This window comes from Manis javanica, chromosome 8, assembly GCF_040802235.1.
Source record: "Manis javanica isolate MJ-LG chromosome 8, MJ_LKY, whole genome shotgun sequence".
In the NCBI taxonomy this organism is placed as follows: Eukaryota; Metazoa; Chordata; class Mammalia; order Pholidota; family Manidae; genus Manis; species Manis javanica.
In genome coordinates this window covers 24129622-24151341 of record NC_133163.1, presented here as the reverse complement: position 1 = coordinate 24151341, position 21720 = coordinate 24129622, and the positions used below count along the sequence as shown (strand labels likewise).

At 43.6% G+C, this 21720-nt stretch overlaps 1 protein-coding gene across 4 annotated transcripts in view; it reads left to right on the top strand.

Moving 5' to 3' along the window:
* ADCK1 (aarF domain containing kinase 1) overlaps positions 1–21720 on the top strand; it is a 209577-nt gene that overhangs the window by 144342 nt on the left and 43515 nt on the right. For 2 of the 4 annotated variants that reach the window (XR_012133738.1, XR_012133739.1), the window contains exon 12: positions 13504–13597. The gene's annotated coding sequence lies outside the window, so the exon portion shown is untranslated. Of the gene's footprint in view, positions 1–11752; positions 11844–13503; positions 13598–13952; positions 14126–21720 lie in introns of those variants that run through there. The other 2 variants (XR_012133740.1, XR_012133741.1) reach the window with 2 other exon arrangements.

Here is a 21720-nt window from a genome sequence, read left to right as displayed (position 1 = left end):
TTTGCTCAGCTTTAATTTTTCTTCTTGTTCTCTATTTGTGTCTGGAGGAAATTTGGGGAGACAGACATGGATAGCCACCATTGTCTCAGTAAAATGAAAGGGAGAGGCATCCTCTGGCAGGTGGGTAGTGAAGGGGATTAAAAACAAAAGGGACCATTTAAGGTCCAGCAAGACAAGACGGTAGGTTTTCAGAAGTTTGTTTGCGTGGAATTTGCTGGACAGAGCTGGATTAAAATTCTGGTTCTGCCAAAACCAGCTGTGTGTCTTTGGATAAATCATTTACCTTCCTATTCCTAGTATCTTCCTCTGTGACCTAAAAATAAGAAAGATAACAACTTCCTACTTCTTAATGTTACAAGGATTGAATGGGAAGAGGCATAATATAAAGTGCTTAGCATATACTAAGCACTTAATAACATTAGCTGTTATTATCATATTATTATTGTCATTGTTATTCATTCACTCTCTCAAACTCTTATCCTTGGGAAGCATAACCTCTTATAAGAATATGTAAGGAGGCTTTATATTTCAACATTTAACATTTTCCCTTTAATTCTTTTACGTAGTAGCAGTAACAAGTTTCCAGTTTTGGTTTCTGATCCTGATTACATTCCACTGCCTTGCATATAGTAAATAGGTATTCACTCAATACCTGTTGAATGAATGATAGTCCATATTTTTAATTATAATGCAAATATAGTGAGGCCATGTTTTAAATCATTCTCTCCCTCTCTCACATACATCAGGCACAGCCTGTTTTTAAATGAGTCAAGGCTTTAAGCAGACAGTGTATTACTGTTGTATTGCTGTGTAACGAATTACCACAAACTTAGTGACTTAAAATGGCACATATTTCTCTCTGACTTTCTGTGGGTCTGGAAACCCACAGCTTAGCAGGGGTTTCTGCTCAGGGTCTCAAAAGGCTGCAGTCACAGTGTCGGCCTGCTTGTTCTTTTCTGTAGCTTGGGATCCTCTTCCAAGTCCCTTCAGGCAGAATTCAGTTCCTTCTGGTTGTAGGATTGACACCCTCAGCTCTCAAAGGTTGCCCCTCTCTGCAGGCAGTTCACAACATGGTTGTTTGTCAAGGCTGGCAGGAGAGTGTCTCTCCAACCTAAGAAAAGAGGCAGGGCCTCTTTTAAGGCCTCACCTGATTAAGCCAGGCCCACCCAGGATAAGCTCCCTATGCTGCAAATCCTTCCACCTTTGCTTGGTAATGTAAATGAGTCATGGAGCTACAGCCCATCACAGCCACACCCACCACATTTAAAGGGAAGGGGTTATACAAGATGTGCAGTGGTGGGGGTGTGGTGGGAATCTTGGAGGTCATCTTAGAACTCAGACTGTTCTGCACATGTCTATTTCAGCCAAGTAGATATTTTTACAAAAGGAAACTCCAAAATGTGTTGGTGGGGACTTTGTTGAGGGCAATCCCTAGCCATGTCACCCTAAAGTCAATGACAATCATTTCTCTATGCCAGATGTTCTTCAGGATTTCCTCCACTGCCTTTTGCAGAGGAACCTGTGCTCTCAGACCCTAGGCCTGCTCTCCTAACTCCTGGGACCTAAACAGAATTTAGAAAAATATGCACCCACAAATCTCGAACTGGCCATCATAAATGATTGAAAATGGCGATCGTGAGGGCAAATTTTATGCTCTGCTTGATTTCTGTCTTCGGCTCTCTCCTTCCCTGTCTCGCTGTCTGACATTAGATGCTTGTTTACTCAAGACCACAGGATGCTAAGTAAACAGCCCACTCTTTTTTTTTTTTTTTTCGAGCGAGAACATAGAGCAGAAGTTAGGGAAGGGGGCTTCTCGGAGCCGTGCGGGGCTGTGCGCGCGCCTGGCCCCTTCGCCTCCCAGAGGTCACGGCAGTGCGGAGCGTTCCCTCGGAGGAGACTCGGTGTCGCCCGGGGCTCCCTCCTGAGTGCCAGGATGTCCCTGTCCCGGGGCGTGTCTGGAATAGGCATCCGAGCAACACTGCGCTGGGGCCTCAACCTGGCCCCTGCAGAAAAAGGATCTGGACACAGAGGACCCGAGGTCAGCCAGATGGGGCTCGCCCCTGCCTTCCTCCGCTTTTCGTGCCACTGTCTCCCCTGAAACCAGCGCCGGGCTTCTGCCCAGCTCCCGACCTCTCGTGACCGCACGGGAGTGGGCTTCCCCGCTCCACCTTGCGTTCCCAGAGTGACTGCAGTACTGGGTCTTGCTCACCAGGGGTCGCAGAGACCCTGCTCGCTCACCCTGGCCGGGCAGGTACCACTTCTTAAGGCCAGCTACTGAGGGAATTTACACACATACATACAGTGCATGAATATTCAGCCAGTATACTTTTTGCTTCCTTAAAGAAATATGAGCTCTCCTATGTTTTTTTCTAGGAACATGAAGCTCTTTTTAAAATTTCTTCTGAGTACACACAAAAAAATAGGCAGTCCTTTTCCATCCAGAGACTGGCTGCTGGAAGCTATTCTGAAGGCTAATGAAAGCTTGTGTGAGAAACTGAAATACAGGCAGAGCCGTAGTGATATCAATTGGGCTCCTGGATCCCACTATGCCTGAAGCCTAAATACTGCTGTACTTATATACACCAATAAGCCCTTGCTCTCTGCCCACCTCCCTCTTTTTTTTTTGCTTAAGTTGGGATCAGCTGGAACTGTCACTTGTGACTGAAAAGTCCTTATTTAGGAGCCAACTCTCCAGAAATTCTACTACATTCTACCATGTGCCAGGCTCTGTGCTATACATTTTAAATACTTACCTGTTTTAATCCTTTGTTTAAGGACCTTGTATTGTATGGTAGGTATGATTACCTCAGTCTTACAGACTGGGAAAGAGAGGCTCAGAACAGGTAAGTAAATTTCTCAAGAGCTCAAAGACAGTGGCAGAGCAGAAATCCTGTGCTCTTTTGCCCTGACCTCCTAACGCTGTCTGGGCTACTCACTGGTATTTGGGCTCACGCCACCTGATAGCACTATATCACCTCTCCATGGATTTATATCTGACTAAACCATCTAAATTGTAAGCTCCTTGATGGCAGCAATCGTGACACATGCTTTGTTTGCTGACCCCACTGCTGTCGCCACTGCACAGGCCCCTAGCCAGCCCCTAGCACTGAGCAAGGCACGTCATAAATCCTAAACAAACCCTTGCTGAGCTCAGACATGCCCACGGCCCTTCACAGGAGGCTTGTCAGAGCCTGAGATGTGGGGCAGAGTGTGCAGTTGCCCCTGCTGGGCTAAACATACTCTTTGCAATAACTACAACCAATTCTCCCCAGGAGCTGACCACAATAGTTGCCATTTTCCATTCACTCAATATCCATCCATTCTATTTTCAGTAAACATTTTCTGAACATTTGTCATATACTAAACATACTGTAAAACTCAGGATTCTAAGTGCATACAACATGGCTTCTCCCTTTAATTTCCCTGAAGCAAATTTCCCCAAACATTGGCAAGTTGCTGTTAGAATTGCTGACCACCTCCCTGGATAGTTCGTCACTGGGACTCGAGCACTGGCTGGGAGGGGAAGATCAGCCCGTTCTCATTGGCCAACTTGGCACCCCTTCAACCAACAGGGCTGCCACGCAGCACAGCTCCAGGGCACCGTTCACACACACCAAAGACATTCTCAGAAGCTGAGCACTGCACAGCCTGTCAGCTGTGCACGACAGCCTTAATAACCCAAACAGAACCCATTACTGACACCTCTTCCCATTCCCAGTCACATTTGTGGAGTACTTTACAGTTTACAAGGAGTTTCACCTGCATGATGTTAGTTGAACTGTAAAGTTCTATTTGGGTTCCCATAATGCAGTCTTTCTCCTCTGCCCTTCACCCCATGGGATTCTCTGTTGACTCCATGGGCCCCTGTTGCCCCCTCTCAGATGGTGACAGCCCAGCTGAACCTGTGACATTACCAAGCACCGAGGTGCATTACCAGCCCCGGGCTTTCTTCCACCTCTAGCACTTACCTGGGCTTAGCAGTGGCCGCAGCTCGGCAGAGGTGACTGTGCCGGTGATCACGAACATACTTCTTGTTTGTCTTTTCAGCCCCGAAATCCTGTCAGTGAGGAGAAACGATAATAACATGTTATTAAGTTCTTTCTGGGTAATGCGATTCAGGAGTCAGGAGGCACTTTGGTCATTTATGTCTTTGAAAAGCTTAGAATAATTTTCAGTGTCATTATCCCCCATTTTAAAGAGCTGGGCTCCAATATCTAAAGATATATCTGGCCACTCCTGTACGTATATATAGATACCCATGTACTCTTAGATGTGCACATGTGAATGTGTGCACAAGCATGTGCACATGAGCACAGGATGTGTGCAAATGAACACAAGCTTCAGCTGCCTTAGCAAGCTACATATACGCCTTAAAAACTTGTCCTTTTCAGGATCATGGCTTCTGTCATCCAGGTTTCCAGGAATTAAGTTTTACTCCTGGCTTCTCCCATGTCCATTTTCGCTCACCATTATAATTCTAATACCAGAAGGAAGAACCCTGGTTATAAACACACCTGAAGGGGTGCAACACCAACCTGGAGGGATAGCATTTCAGTTGCCCAGTCTCCATAACTCCCGTTTTCCAAGTCCCTAGTTCCTAGTAACTTTCTTAGGGCTTTTGATTCCATCAGAAGTCTGTCTAGCAGGCAACAATTATTTGCTGATTTTCCCCTAACACCTGGTACCTGGTGTTCTAGGAAAGGGGCATCTATGCTTTGATGGTAGCCTGTTGAATTTCTGAGCCAGAGGAACTCATGAGATGATGTGAGCTGGTTCCCTCTTTGCACAATGAGCAAGGGATGGTCAGAGTGGTACATAACTAGACCAAGGCTCCTGAGAGCTAGTGGCAAAGCCAGGATTAGAAACCCTGCTAGCTGGTTCTCCACCAAGAGCTTTTTCTGGTAATGTGCTTCAGCCTCCTCAGAAGTCCACTTTGCCTCACTCCAGATATGCTCTTTTTCTATTTCTTGGTGAGCACAGAATTGGGCATAGGAGGTGGGGTCCTCTGTTACCTAGGTACAGTCCCAATCAACTCTTATCTAAGCAGTTATCGTGCAATGGTGAAAGCACCAGACGAAGCTCAGCTTCTAACACCAGCTTTGCCAAATGGCCTTGGAAAAGTTCTTAAACTCTCTATACTCATTTAATAATTGTCTGTAACTTAAGAATAGTAGTTCTGAACTCATAGGGTTGCTGTAGATTAATACATATAAGGTTTCTGATGTGTTTTACATGTTAGCTATTACTGTTAATCCTTAACCTGTCCTACAGCATTTTCATTTTGTTCTTACTAAACTCTTCATATCCTATGCAGACGCTTACCTTTTAACATGGTTTGTGGCTTAGTATTTTCCATCTATAGCTTTTCCTTCTCCCTCCAAGGTAATTTCATCTACTTCCATGGCTCCCCAAATTTACATCTTCTTTTTCCATTTACGTGAATGTCCCACAGGCTTTATATTAGCTCAGTCATTCATTTATTCATATAGATATTTACTGAATGCCTTTTATATGCCAAGCACTGTTCTAGGTACTAGGGATTTAGCAAAGAATAAAAGCACCTAAATCTTTGTCCTATTGGAGCTTACAGTCCTAGTTGGGGGTGTGGTGGTAGAAGCTCAGATCATGTTAGGTGCTGTGATAAGACCATAGGAGAGGGGATAGGGCGTTCTGGGGATAGGACTGAGGTTACTTTTTTAAATAAGAAAGGCCTGCTTGATGAGATGGCATTTGAACACTGAGGAGATGAGGGAGCAAGAAGCTTAGCTACTCGGAGATCACTGAGGCAGAGGGAACAGCAAGCGCAAAAGCCCTAAGGCTGGAACATGTTTGGTGTATTTGAGGTTCAAGGAAGCCTGTATGGCTGTAGTAGGGTGAATGAAAGGGAAGAGAGTAGAGAAGATCAGAGAAGTACTGGCCATGAGGGCAGATCAAGAAGGGCTCTGTAAGCAATTTTAGGAGCTGGACGTTACTTAGAGTAACAGGGGAATCCAGTGGAATGTTTGATTAGAGTGACTTGAAATAAGTTTTAATGGAACCATTCGGGCAGACATGCTGTGAGTGGATTGTAGGGAGCAAGAGTCGAAGCAGGGAGATCATTTGGAGGCCACTACAATAAGCCAGGTACCATGAAGGGTCTGAGGATATCATGTTGTGGATTTTTAAAGTCGCTGATAGGTTGCTGAGGATTGGGTGAGGGGGTAATGAGGTAGAGAGGGGAGTCAAAGATGTCTGGTCTGTGGACTGGACAGCTGGCAAGATGGTGGTGTGCTATTAACTGAGATAGAGTAGACTGTGGGAGGAGGAGGCTTAATTTTTTTCGGAAGGAAGGAGTTGAGTTTGATTTGACATGGGTAGTTTGAGATGAATTTTAAGCATCCAAGTAGGGATTTTGAGTAGAGAGGTTGGAGCTAGAGATATAAATTTTTTACCCCCAGTGTAGACATGGTTGAAATGCATAAGACTGGACAAGATCACATGTGAGTGGGTGACACTAGAGGGGGTCTGAGGACCAAGGCCTGAAGGCAGCCCAATGCCGCAGAGTTGGGAGATGAGTGGAACACAGAAAAAAGGACAGTGACTTAGAAGGAGAACTAGCAGAGCATGGGCCCTGGAAGCCAAGTGCAACAAGCACCTCAAAGAAGAGGCATGACCATCTTTGTTAAATGTTGCTAGTGATACGAGTGAAAAAAATCAAAGACTGATCATTGGATTTGGTGATGTTGAGGTCTTTGGTGACTCTCGTGGGGGTCATAATTAGGGGCCTGGGGTCTAAGCCTTGTACTTGCAGCTGTGTGACATAGCAAGCATGGCACAATGCACAGAAAAAGAAATCCAAATGACTTCTAAACATATGAAAAGATGTTCACCCTCACGGATAATGAATGAAATGCAAACTAAAACTGCACTAAGATACCTTTTTCACCTATCAGATTAGTCAAAAGACAAGTGATTTAGTAATATACTGTGTTGCTTAGGGCATGAAGAAAATAGATACTCCCCAACTTTGCCAGTGGGAATGCAAATTGGTATAAACTCTGTGAGGAGTATTTCAGAGTTCAGGGAATCAGAAACCATCTTAGGTATTTCAAGCATAAAAGGATTTAATATAATGATTTAGATGATGGCAAAAACCACTGGCAGGACTGGAAGAGCAGAAGTTAGGATTATAGGGTTATGCCATTATTTTTTAATTTTGGTCACACTGCCCTGAGCTGTGATCAAGAGGTCTGGAAAGCTGTTGCTTCCATCTGGAGCCTAAAGTCATAGCTGCCTTGCAGCTCTGAAGCAGTGATTTCCTAGCTACTGCAAAAACTCAGTGACCAAAGCCTGTGTGTCAGCTGCCTTCAGAACCAGATTAAGAATGGCTTCTACCACCTTCAGTCTTTCATGTCTCACGAGCACATCTCATTGGCAAAAACAAACTGAATTTGTATGCCAGTTAGGTAGGAAGTCTGGGAAGTATAGTTCCCAAATTTCTATCCCCTGTGATCTTTGTCATATCTCCCAAAGGGAGCATATACAAGGGGATTGAAAGGGTGCTGAGTGCCAGTGCATAGTTTGAATATGGTCTACCCCTGTGGTTTCTCAGCATCCATACCTAAGCTTTTATCCATATTTAAATTTCCAACAGCAACATTAAGGACAGCAATATGCTTCCATCCAAAAGAAAGCATAAGTATATGAAATAGTGTGAATGAGAAGGTAGCCAATCTCTCTCCAGAGAGGGAAGACCCAGTCTCAGTAGTCATTGTGTGTGTCTCTGGCTGATGTTCTTTTCCCTTCTATTTCAGTCACAATCCCATTTGATACCTTAAAGACTAAATTATAAGATTAGCCACTGCTAATATGCCTTAGAATAAAATAATAGGGGAAAGAAAGAGGAAGAAAATACCTAACGAAACAAGGAAGAATATAGGCGTATTTACTACATTTTTGCAACCAGCCTTTGTTGTTTTTTTTATACCAACTTGTTCTGCCATCTAACCCTTGTTCTTTTTACCCTCTGACAGCATTCAGCTGTTCAGGGCTCTCTACATGGTATAATGACCCAAGGCTTCCTTCCTGAAGGATGTGCTCTCCTGATGGTTCTGTATTAGGTTTCCATAGTTTTCCACTAACTTTTACTAATGGGCATATAGTAGTCATCCCAAAGAATCCTATGGGTTCTAGACATATTTCTCTCAGGTCACCATTGAGTAGCATCAGTTTCATTTTCCCTTAACAATCAAGATCTGTCAGATTTGAACTCTGCTAACAACTTTAATGAGGTTGGAAGAGGACCTGAGGCTCCAGATGAGAATGTAGTCAGCCGACACCTTGACTTTAGCCTTGTGATACCCTGCTCTGGGAGCCTAGCAATGCTGTGTCTTAACTTCTAACCTGCAGAACTGTGAGCTAATAAGTAGGTGCTGCTTTAATCCACCAAGTTCATAATAATTTGTCACAAGGCAATAGAAAACTGAATAATAACACATTCAGAGATCAGAAAGCTACAGGAACCCGATGTTCAAAATTGGTATCATTAATAGTGGGACAACTAGACATTATGTGCCTGTGGATGTGACATGAAGTTCAATAGGAAGTTCACAGAATCACTTTAAAGTATTTTGATCAACTGTATTAACTCTGAATCAAATAAAGCTTTTAGATTACATGACCATTTGCATTTGTCAAAATTCATAGAACTCTAAAGTAAGAAAGATGACGTTTTCTATATATAAATTATACCTCAATAAATCCAGCTTAAAAAAACCCAAGCCTTTAGATTTACCTCATTTTCCAGGAAATACTATGGATAATTAAATGAAAGCAAGAGGAAATAGACATATTTAGAATGTGGGACATTCTACATGACAGCTGGCCTTTGTCTTCAGAGTCTATGTCATGAAGGGGGAATTGTCCTAGATAAGACTTAGAAGTCATAATAAACAAAGTCATTGCATAAAATTTATTGGTTCCTGGTTTCAGAGAAACAGCTATAAAAATATTTTGAAGGACAATTGTAGAAATTTGAATATGCAATGAGTTTTAGTTGATATCAGGCGATTATTGCTCTTTTTGTTAGTCATAATATTGGTGTTGTTAATTGGAGAAATATCCCTACTCTTTAGAGATACAGGTGGAAATACTTAGGGGTTAAGTGCCATGATGTTTTATATCTACTATGAAATGATTCAGTGATGAGGCAAAAAATGACAAAATATGAATGATGGTTGAAACTAGGTGGATGGTACATGGGTGTTCATTGTATTCTTTTCTTCCCTACATGTTAGAAATTAGAATAGAAATTACATTGAAACAAACAACAAAGAAGAGAAAGCTGCTCCTGGACCCACATAGCTGCTCTTTACAGCCTATAGACCCACAGTGGGTGATGGACTGTAAAATACGGAGCCTAATGGCCACTGCAAAAACCCGTATCTGCTGAAACTGGCACCTTGAAAACAGCCACAGGCAAAGGAAGAAGGGCTTCTGCCTCCTTTCCATCTTCCAAATCATGGGTGCATGATTGATTAGATCAAATCCAGAACCCTGCTGGCTGGGGGCATTATACCATGCAGGTAATGAAGCTTAAGTTTCAGAGTCCCCCACTTGACACAGGTGTCTTCCAAGGCCCCATGAGGGCCTTAGCAATGTGTTCATGTACTTTTATAACCATCTTTGTAAAGGGAAGATATTTCAACTGCAAAGAGTTGAGACTATTTCTACTCTCATTCTCCCTGTGTCACACTTTCCCTTGTGTTAGGTGGTATTGGAATGGCCATGGGAATTTTGGGGACCCAGTTAAGAGGAAGTTGAACTGGGGATGCATTTAGTTGTTGTTTAGCAGGATATGCTTCTATGGTTTGCAGTCATTTACTCGTCATTCTGTTCTAGGAATGGCTTCTATGAACACTCCTACCACTTACTGTGCCAACTCCCCTAGCTTTGTGGTATCAAAGTGTGGGGTCATAGGCCACACCACGATGTGAATGCATCCTATGCCCAGCATCAGAAGTATTTGGTTGTGGAGGAGGAAAAAAAGGCTAAAATGCACAGAGCCAGAAGCTAGTCTGTGTAATATTCTTCCACTTGTCAGATGTATAAAATTGTAAGTGGATAATTTGGTACTCACTGCTACCTATTAAAATGGAAGATTTCATCTATCAGGAACTGCTCAATAGCTTAGCTTATACATTTATAAACACAGCAAATATTTTTTGATGGGCTTTATGAATTATAGAGTTTATCAGAATTCCTATACTGTGAGGCAATACCTGTGGTACTACTAAAAATAGTATGTCTCACATGTTTAATGCATATCAACCATCAACAATAAAAATAAATTTTAATGAGCCATGCTGAAGGAAAAATTCAATTACATTTTTATTTATTCTCCAGGAGATATTAAAAAATCTTGTCCTATGAAAAGGTAATCAATGATCACATAGCCAAAAAAACTAGGAAAATAACCTATTATAAAGATATATTGCACTGTTGAGTAATTATAATATTCTTTTTCTCAAATGTTGTGATTTATTTGTGGTATTTCAGCTTTTAAACATTTATAATGTGTTATTTGTGATTTTCTTCTCATTTGAAATAGAGTTTTGTAATTTTGCATTCTTTTACTTAATGAAGGCCTCCACAGTTGTATAAGCTTTGAGCAGAGAATGGCAGAGCAAAAAGATAGAATCCTGGTCCCTTATGACACTTGGAAACTCATGTCAACTCTAGATGGCCCACTGCCAGATCTTTATTTCAGGGAGAAATAAATCTCTATCTTGTTTAAGTGACTGTTATTTTGGCTTTTCTGTTATGAGGAGCCAAACAGAATTTAAACTGATATGCCCTTTGACTCAGCAGTTCCATTTCCAGGAATTTGCCCTACAGATATGCTGGCACATTTGCAAAACGATGTATGACCAAGGTCATTCACTGCAGCAAAATATGGGCAACAATCTATATGTCCACCAATGGAGACTGGTTAAATAAATTATGTACACCCATATGGTGAAATAGTAAACATTATGTATTAGGAGGAAGCTTGTCATCTAAATATAGGATTATCTGTAAGGTATGTTCTTAGGAGAAAAAAGTAAGTGTAGAATAGTGTGGATACTGTGCTGTTATTTGTATAAAATAAAAATACATATATATGCCATTGGTTGCCTCTGGGGACAACAAAGTGTCTGAGGGTAATTGTGGGAGGGAAAATCTTCACTGTGTTTCTTTTGAATAAGCATCTGAGCTTTTAATCTATTTAAAAAAATTAACATAAAAACTAGAAACCTTTATATTTAATAACTGTGTAACAAAATATATTATTTGTGTTTTTTTGTTATCATTAATCTACAATTACATGAAGAACATTATGTTTACCAGGCTACCCCCTTCACCAAGTCCCCCCAACAAACCCCATCAGTCACTGTCCATCAGCATAGTAAGATGCTGTAGACTCACTACTTGTCTTCTCTGTGTTGCACAGCCCTCCCCATGCCCCCCCCACACTATACATGCTAATTGTAATGCCCCCTTTCTTTTCCCCGCCCTCATCCCTCCCTTACCCCATCCTCCCCAGTCCCTTTCCCTTTGGTAACTGTTAGTCCATTCTTGGGTTCTGTGATTCTGCTGCTGTTTTGTTCCTTCCCTCCCTTACCCCATCCCTCCCCAGTCCCTTTCCCTTTGGTAACTGTTAGTTCATTCTTGGGTTTTGTGATTCTGCTGCTGTTTTGTTCCTTCAGTTTTTCTTTGTTCTTATACTCCACAGATGACTGAAATCATTTGGTATTTGTCTTTCTCCACCTGGCTTATTTCACTGAGCATCATACCCTCTAGCTCCATCCATGTTGGTGCAAATGGTAGGATTTGTTTTCTTCTTATGGCTGAATAATATTCCATTGTGTATATGTACCACATCTTCTTTATCCATTCATCTACTGGACACTTAGGTTGCTTCCATTTCTTGGCTATTGTAAATAGTGCTGCAATAAACATAGGGGTACATCTATCTTTTTCAAATTGGAGTGCTGCATTCTTAGGGTAAATTCCTAGAAGTGGAATTCCTGGGTCAAATGGTATTTCTATTTTGAGCATTTTGAGGAACCTCCATACTGCTTTCCATAGTGGTTGAACTAATTTACATTCCCACCAGCAGTATAGGAGGCTTCCCCTTTCTCCACAACCTCTCCAACATTTGTTTTTGTTTGTCTTTTGGATGGTAGCCATCCTTACTGGTATGAGGTGATATCTCGTTGTGGTTTTAATTTGCATTTCTCTGATAACTAGTGATGTGGAGCATCTTTTCATGTGTCTGTTGGCCATCTGAATTTCTTCTTTGGAGAACTGTCTGTTCAGCTCCTCTGCTCATTTTTTAATTGTATTCTTTGTTTTTTGTTTGTTGAGGTATGTGAGCTCTTTATGTATTTTGGATGTCAAGCCTTTATCGGATCTGTTATTTATGAATATATTCTCCCATACTGTAGGGTACGTTTTTGTTCTATTGATAGTGTGCTTTGCTGTACAGAAGCTTTTCAGCTTGATGTAGTCCCACTTGTTCATTTTTGCTTTTGTTTCCCTTGCCCAGGGAGATATGTTCATGAAGAAGTCGCTCATGTTTATGTCCAAGAGATTTTTGCCTATGTTTTTTTCTAAGAGTTTTATGGTTTCATGACTTACATTCAGGTCTTTGATCCATTTCGAATTTACTTTTGTGTATGGGGTTAGACAATGATCCAGTTTCATTCTCTTACATGTAGCTGTCCAGTTTTGCCAGCACCATCTGTTGAAGAGACAGTCATTTCCCCATTGTATGTCCATGGCTCCTTTATTGTATATTAATTGTCCATATATGTTTGTATTTGTGTTTTTTAAAAGCTCTTTTCAGAGTGTAAAATAAATGAATACATATTTCTTAAGTCACCCATTAATAGAGATGCCATAAGCCTGGCTTGCCCAGGACAGTCTCAGTTTATGCAACCAGCCTACAAAGTACATCACACCCCATATGAAGTCCAGCCCAGCTTGTGATGAAACCGATCCTGTTACTTTGGCTGATGACTAGATTAGTTGGCTTGAGTTTAGGGGTCTGGAGTGAATAAAAATATGTTTTAAATGAATGTTCATGAAGTGGGAAATGATCATACCAAGAGAGGTGACAGGAAGTGGAATACACTTAGGCACACTAATTTCACCTTCTGATCTCATGCCAGTGCTGGGCATTGTATACTGGGAGGAAAGGTGGATGAACCCATGTTATTTATCTGATTATTTCCTCTCTCTCTTTGATGTATGAATGCATGCACAAATGCTACATGCACATAAGTCATGACTCAACTCTGTAGCACTTACAACACTGTATTTACTGTCTGCCTCTACCTAGACTGTGAACTGTTTAAGGGCAGGGACCATGTTTGATTTCTCTGTGTCTTGGCACTCAGTCAAACTCACTAAAAGTTTGTTGAATGAATGAATGAACTCCATGGAAACCTATGCTGACACCTGGCACTCTCTTCTTCACAGATTCTGGTGGTCATATATTGAAGACTATAATCTTTATGAAGGCAGGAACTAGATTTACTTGAATCAATACTGGAACCCCAACACAGAGCATATTGTAAGTCTTAATGAATATCAGTATATGCCTGTTATATAGTAAGTACTAACAAATATCAGTTTGATGAATGCATGCATTCATGAATGAATGAATGATTCAGTTTTTGCATCAGCCACCCAAGGGCCATTCTTTGTACTGATCATTCCCATCACTGGTTATGGAATGAATGTCTGTGTCCCCCGGATTCATATGCTAAAGCCCTATACCCCCAATGTGATGGTATTAGGAGATAGTATCTCTAGGAAGTAATTAGGGTTAGATTATATCATGAGGGTAGAGCCTTCATGGTGGGATTGGTAGCCTTCTAGGAAGAGGATGAGAGAGATTTCTCTCTTTCCACTTTGCACTCACCAAGGGAAGGCCACATGAGGACACAGCAAGAAGGTGGCCTTCTGCAGTCCAGGAAGAGCCCTCACCAGAAACTCAATCTGTCGGCACCTTGATCTTGGACTGCCCAGACCCCTAGAACCATGAGAAATAAATTTCTGTTGTTTAAGTCACCCAGTCTATGGTATTTTGTATGGCAGTCGAGCAGACTAAATTAGGTAGTCTATGTGGCGCTGTCATAGGACTGTGAGTTCTCACACTGGTGGGGGAAGAGCTCACGGAGGAGGCTGGGTTTGGAGACCTTCCAGGTCAGGGAGCACCGTACAAGCTGTCATGGCTTCCTAGGGTCTCAGCAAAGTGCCCTCCTGTGTCTGCGGTTTCTCCAGAGCACCTCTTCCCAGCTGTTGCTTTCCTGATGGATGATGTTCCTGTGTCTGGGAGCATATTCCCCCGAGGGTACTCAGACTTTGATAAATCTAAAAAAAAAAACCTGGGAGAAAGTTAAGTGCTAGAATAATTCCTAAATGTCACAATTACTAATAATACACCCATCCTAATTATTCACTTAAATTGTGCCACATTCAAAATGGGCTGTGAGTTATGCCGTTACTAGTGAACAAGCTGTCACGCCATCCTCTTGCTTGCACTTAGGAAGATGTATCAAAGTCAAGGGACTATGATGATGTTTCAGGGAAGATTTTAAATTTACTCTAGTTCTCCAAAAAATAGCTAATTCACAAATTTTAGTATTTTCAGTATTAATAGTAACAAATCACCTTACAACTGATTGAGATACTCTACAGTGGGGAGCTAATGGTCCTTGGTTCTGGTATTGTCTCCTTCAATGTCCACTTTAAAACTGTAAGGATAACATGTCCCTACCACTTCACTACATAACGATGGAGTAGTGTCAGGTGTGAGATGGAGGTGTGTGTGTGTGTGTGTGTGTGTGTGTGTGTGTGCGTGTGTGTGGCTAGAGGGAAGGTAAGGGGAAGCAGGTAGGGCTGCTAGGAAGGGGATCCAGCAGAGAAGGGGGTTTCAGTGCTCTAAAGCCTCACAGTTTTGCTTTGAGCCCCAGAACAAGGCTCAGAGGAAGGCATGGGACCATCTAATGGTGGCAATTCTGTCTTATGTGGCAGTAGTCCCCACTTCTCCTTGCCTGTGTATCATCAGGCCTATTGTCCTTTGATAACTAATTGGCTTTGGGATGCCATCTTTTGGAGAGTTGTTGGTGCCTGGCCCACACCTGGCCTGCTTTTTGGTGTCTGGATCCTGGTTGATCTCTGGAAAAGGGTGAGTGGTTTGGCAGTGGAAGGAAGTTGAGAGTTTGGGTCAGAAGGACCTGGGCTTAAATTCCAGTTCTGTCTCTTACTAGCTGTGTGGCTTTGAGCAAGTCACCTGACCTCACTGAGCCTGTTTCTTCATAAGTAAATGGGATTGATAATAAAAATTTCAACCTCATGGGGTTGTTGTATTAAAGCCAATATAGTGCTTTAACATAGGTCTTTGCATATAATTAGTCTTCAATAAATGTGAGCTGTATTTTTTTTCTGTATATTTGCTCATTCTTCTGATATACTGAAGGCCAGGTGTGAAGACCTTTGGTTGGGCCACTATGCAGTTGCCATTGACAGTCTGCTGCTCAGCTTGGGATAAGGCAGGCTTATTGCTAGAACAAAACCAAAAAGAGTAGGGGGAGCCTAGTAAGTGTCAAATGGGGAGGTTTGCCTTTACTATCTGAGTCCCATCTGGGATGCACAGAGCACCAGGGAGCGCTTAGCTGCTTTGAGGGTTCCTGAACATGCAGAAATAAGGCAAAAGTCCAACTCTGGAAGAGGTTGTTGGATTCCAAAGCATGAGTTCTAGGAAGCAGGAGTCTGAGTGGTCTCCCCAGAGCCGTCCTTCAGTGGGAGTGGCAGGCTACATGGAGTGGGGTGGAAGCATCCCACCAATCACTGCCTGCTGGTACACAGCCTGAAAACTGTCTCTCCTAGAACCATGAGCTGCTCACAGTTGAGGGCAGGGCCATGGATAGGCATGGTGCTAGGGGCAGAGGATCCAGTGGGTGAAATGGCATGGTCTTGTTCTTGTGGAGTGCGTATGACAGAGGAGACAAATCTGGTGACAGGTGTAATGAGAAAGGACTAGGCTCTGTGAGGACCAAGTTAGACAGGGGAGGGGACAGGAGGTAAGATCTCCTTGAGGATGGGACATGGAGCTGAGACTTTAATGGTAAGTAGGAGTGAGACAAGAGAAACAAACACAGGTGTTGGGGGAGAGAAGGGATGTTTACAACAGAAGAGGAATGTCAGCTCCAGGAGGGCAAGGATTTTGCCTCTTGTATGCTGCTATGTCTCAATGCCTGGAACAGCAGGCACTTGACAGATAGCTGTTGAGTGAAAGAACAAGTTGAGTCACACAGGTAAAAGTCCCTGTGACATGGAAGAGGCTGAAAGAAGGTGGGTGTGCCTACAGTGCTGTCTCTAGGTGCTCAAAGCAGCAAGAGAAGTCTGGGGGCTGATTATGAGGCTCACCTAGTTTGGATTCCTCCAAAGCAGAGTCAAGGATTTGGTGCAGGTAGGTTTTGGGAAGCACAAGTGAGGGAATGGGGGAATCAAGAAGAAAAGAGGGAAAATCCTATAAATAGAGTGTGTACTGATCAATGGACCACAGGGGCTGAAACCCACCGGGGACCTCTGAGGAATCTTGTGGAACAAGCCTCAGCAGGGTCCTCCTGATGGGAATGGTTATTTATCTGTCTCTTGCCCTCATTGATTGAAGAGTGTTCCTGGCGGGGTTAAATCCCTGTTAGGGGCTGCCCTGCTCAGGGGCTGAGCAAGCTGCTGTGCTGTCAGGAAAAGCCCTTAGCTGCAACCCTTCCCCATGGCTGCAGGTGACCTCGGAGGGTCTGGGGTGGGCGTCAACAGTGTCTGCTGCAGGGGCCATACAGGGCTCGTGCAAGAGAGGGTGGGAGCTTTGGATGTGGGGAGAAGTAGGGAAATTCGAGATGCCTTTTGGAGGTGGAAGGTGACCAAGAGTAAAGTGTCTAAGCTCTTTTTCTTCCTCTCTCTCTCTCTCTCTCTCTCCTCTTTCATCCCATGAGTGTGTATTGTTGTGGTCTGGTTTCCTGGAAAGCTGCCTCTGAGGCTGAGTTTATGGAGCAGGCTGATTAAGGAGTGTCCCATGGAAAGGCAGGAACAGAGGCAGAAGTGGGCCAAGGGAGGACCACTGCCCCCTCAGCCAACCCACAGGTGCTCCTGGGCTAGACCTGCCTTCAGAGTTGTCTTGGGCAGGGCCCAGATGCCACACCTTCAGCAGTTCAAGATTGTAGGCCAACCTGGGAAGGGCCCATGTGACTCTGGGCTAGGCAGCTTTCTTCAGCAGAGGCAATTGCTATCAGAGTGTCCACCAGAGATCTTAAAGAGTCTTTTGCCTGTCAGGTACTTGTAGGTGCTGGAAGAACAGCAGCGAATAAGAAGGGGGAGGTAAGGGCCAGGCAATAGACAAACAAACAAGTGTGTAACAGCAGGCAGTGAGAAGGGCAAAGCAGAAAAGCAAGCAGGGTTAGCTGAACAATGGCGGGACTGGGAGGATAAAGGTGGGGGTGGAGGTGACTGAAACTTGGAAGACAAAAGTGCCTGACCATGACACCCTAAGGGCAGGGCAGCCTCTCCCTGTCCAGGCTGTCTGGGAGCTGCAAGCTGCCTGTCTCTTGGCCACGATTCCTGGCCTCTTTGGATGGCGTAGGGCAGCCCCTTTCCCCTGAGATACTTGCCTTGGGACCCTGTGCTTTCTTGTTGGCAGTCAGCCTGGGGCTTTAGCGGGTGGGGAATGGTGCAGGGTGGTAGCTGGAGATCGGCTTGTCTTCTTGCTTCCAGCCAGAACCACCAGCACAGCGCAGGGCCTGCTCATTAACCCAGTGATGGGGTGGAACAGGCAGCTGGGCTCAAGGTAGGGCTGAGATGAGTGTGTGTGCACATGTGTGCATGTGTGTACTCACGCACTCCTGTCTCCTGCTTTTTTGACCTGCCTCACCTTGGCAGGGGTCTGCAGGGTGAGGGAGGGGGGAGATACCCCCAGGCAGGCCAGAGCTCCTCCTGTGCTCCCTCAAACCAGACCTTTGCATTTGTGAAGCAAGGTTGAGCCTCCCTGCCAGCCACTGGAGTCTGAGGGGTCCTGGATCCTTAGGGGTGTGGAGCAGCAGGTGGTGGGCTGGGAGCACTGGCAGGGAGCATGCTGCGGGGGGCCCCAGGCCCAAGGGCACCGAGGCCTGAGAGTGGAGCTCCCCCATGGGCTTGGCCTCGGTGGTTACAACATCTGTGGATAAAATTGTAATATTTCCAGAATATCTCACCTGGCTTTAGTGTATCTGCATATCGATGGGCGTTCAGGGGTGGAGAGTTGTATGGCTTCGGTTCATTTGCATATCAATAGGTGTTCCTCAGGGGTGGAGAGAAGTTCATCTCCATATCAATGGGTAATTACCTGAGCAATGGAGAACTTATCTGAACCTGAGAGTTTAGGGGGAGTGCTAGTTTTCCTTCTGCAGGGGCAGGAAATAGAGATGGCCTGGACTGCAGTTGTAATAAATGGGTTTTAAACTTTATTTCTCCATTTGACTGACTTTGGTTTTAGAGGTATTTTGCCCTGAGATTTCCTTGCCCTGGACTTACAGCATCCAAAACAGCCCAATCAACTGGGACCAGCTGCTCTGTGTCCACCACATCTGGTGGGCTTCCTGGTGACTGCAGGAATGGAGCTGCAGCTGGACTGGATGAAGGCTTTGGAATCCTGAGCACTTGCCCACAACTGGAAATAAAAACAGTACCAACTCATAAAACAGGTGTAAGGAAGACAAAGTTCTAATGTCTGTGGTGGTGTTTGTGGTCATGCTGGGCTGTTTTGCTGCTGCCGTGAGCCAGAGCTCCTGAACAGCCCTGGGCTAGGGGCTCCTCTGCCTCCCCTTCTCTGGCTGCCTTGGAAAGGGCCAGCAGAGGCCCCTGGGACCTTTTAGAGTTACAGCATTAGTCAAATAAAAGTACAGGATGGCCAGTTAAATTCAAATTTCAGATAAAGGATCATTTTTTAGCATAGGTATGTCTAATGCATCATTTAAAACATATTTATAATAAAATAATTCATTATCTGAAATTTGATGAAATTTTAAAGTATGTCCCAAATAATACATGGGACATACTTATACTAAAAATTGGTCATTTACTTGAAATTTACCTGAAATTCAGATTTAACTGGCATCCTGGATTCTATCTGGCAACCCCGTTTGAGAGCCACATCTCCCTTGGTCCAGCACGTCCAGGGAGCCAGGGAGGGCAGAGCCCTCAGACCTTTCCTATCCTATTGTTGCTGGGCAGCTGCATCTGGGGAGGTCTCTCCCTGTGCACTAGGAGAAGCACTAGGAGAAACCTCAACCTGGAGAGGGGAGGGTTCTTGACTCTGAATGAGAACAGAGAAAGAATTCTCCAGCAGGTCAGATTAGTGTAGGTAAGGAAGGAATTCATTAAAGCAAGGGCAGCAGGGAATGGCAGCTGCCTTGCAGGCAGCAGAACAGGAAAGTGCAGAGGGAAAGAGGGAACATTTTTGGCCTAGGGCAGATTCCCTTGCCAATTCTTTTTTTTTTTTTTTGAGAGGGCATCTCTCATATTTATTGATCAAATGGTTGTTAACGACAATAAAATTCTGTATAGGGGACTCAATGCACAATCATTAATCAACCCCAAGCCTAATTCTCAACAGTCTCCAATCTTATGAAGCATAACGAACAAGTTCTTACATGGTGAACAAATTCTTACATAGTAAATAAGTTCTTACATGGTGAACAGTGCAAGGGCAGTCATATCACAGAAACTTTCGGTTTTGATCACACATCATGAACTATAAACAATCAAGTCAGATATGATTATTCGTTTGATTTTTATACTTGATTTATATGTGAATCCCACATTTCTCCCTTATTATTATTATTTATTATTATTATTATTATTATTTTTAATAAAATGCTGAAGTGGTAGGTAGATGCAAGATAAAGGTAGAAAACTCCCTTGCCAATTCTTAAAGCCATGGTCATTTGATGTCCTGTGTCTGCTTGGATCTGCACATCATGGGGACTGGCCCCTACTACTCCAGGATCTGGGGGAGCCATGGAGCACAGGATGGAGTAAGAGAACTTCACAAAGAAGGGAGATTTTCAAGTAGGCTACTAAGAGCAGATTGCACAGCTGCAGTTCCTTCTGGGGTCACCCAGGCAACAGGAACTTGCAGGCACAAGTTTTAGCTCTTAGCAGCCCCTTTCTACTTATCAGGAGTAACGTGGAGAGAGAGTGAAGACTTGGAGGTAAAATGAAATAGCAAAGAGACAAAACACAATAATCTGAACATTGAGAAAGCTTTATTTTAAAGTACACACTTAAAGAAAGGAAAGTGCAGGTGTCTTCAGAGAGGAGGTGCGCCGAAAGGTTGGAGATTCTGTCTTTTAAGGCTTTCAAGAATGGGGCAAAGGGCAGAAGGGGTTTGTTGGGTGTAGGCTTGACTTATGGTCTCAAGATGCTTATCTATGGTGAGACACCATGTCTCCTCTCCTCTACTATCAGTCCTCCAGATAATTCTGCTAAATAAATGCAACACAAGGGATTTATTTATCCTGTTCTTCTCCAAGATAGCGGTTACCCTCAAGCAGTGAGGACAGGTCAGTTAAGACTGCCTCCCCTGCCTTGAGGCAGGCTGTTGGCTGATTACTAAAGAGTATGTTAGGAATCTTACTTCTCAACTCTCTGTTTTTTAAAATGGAATCTTAGCCTTAAGATGGGGTCCCTCGTGTTTTTACCGTACAGTTTATATCTCAGCATTTTTCATCACTTCTCTACCCCACTCCTAACTCCGTGAGCACACCCTAAGCTGCTTCTGAGTGTACGCTCTTATCCAGGATCATGGGTGTTGAATTGGGAAACAGAAGACCTGGGCTCTGAGTCCCTGCCTTCCAACCCTGGTTTAGGCAGTTAGCCTCTCCAAAATCAACGTCCTCCTCTTTGAATGGGTGTAGTAAGGCATGTAAAGCCTGCTAGATGAGTGTGTGGCTGGCACATCATTCATCCTAGTACATTCAATCCGTGCATTTTAGGAAGCAGAGAGCAGAAGCCTCAAACTTTGATGCCAGTGGGTGCTGGGTGGGGGAGGGGCAGAGTAAGTGAAGTGAGCAGTTCTCCAAAAAGGCATAATCCACGGAGTTGGGGGGTGCAGGGCGACTGGGACCTGGCTCCAGCTGGTTATTGCTGCATGGTAAAGTGAGGTCAGATCTCACAATTTTTCAAAACAATCTAGATATCTGGATTTACATAGAAATATATGATTAAAAAAATATTGGCAACTAATTCATATTTTTCTTTAAATGGCATTTTAAACACTGTGTAGCCCTAACTAACAAGTAAAAACTAATAGTTACATAATACTTATCATGTACCAGGAATTATTCTAAGAGCTTTATGTGTGTTAATTCATCCAACTACCCTATGAGGTAGATATTATGATTCCCATTTTACATATGAAGAAATGCAGGTACAGAGAGGCCAAGAACTGATGCCATATTTGGCCTCATGGCAGTTTGTTATCTTTAAAGACTGTTTCCTTCTGATCTTGCCTGGCACTAGTTACACTGAACTGAACATTCAATCTGTGCATTTTAAGAGGCACAATGGCTAAACACATAAGCTCAGGAATGAGAGAGACATGGGTTCAAGGCCCAGCCTTTTCACTTTCTTACCAGCTATGCTGGTAAATGTCTA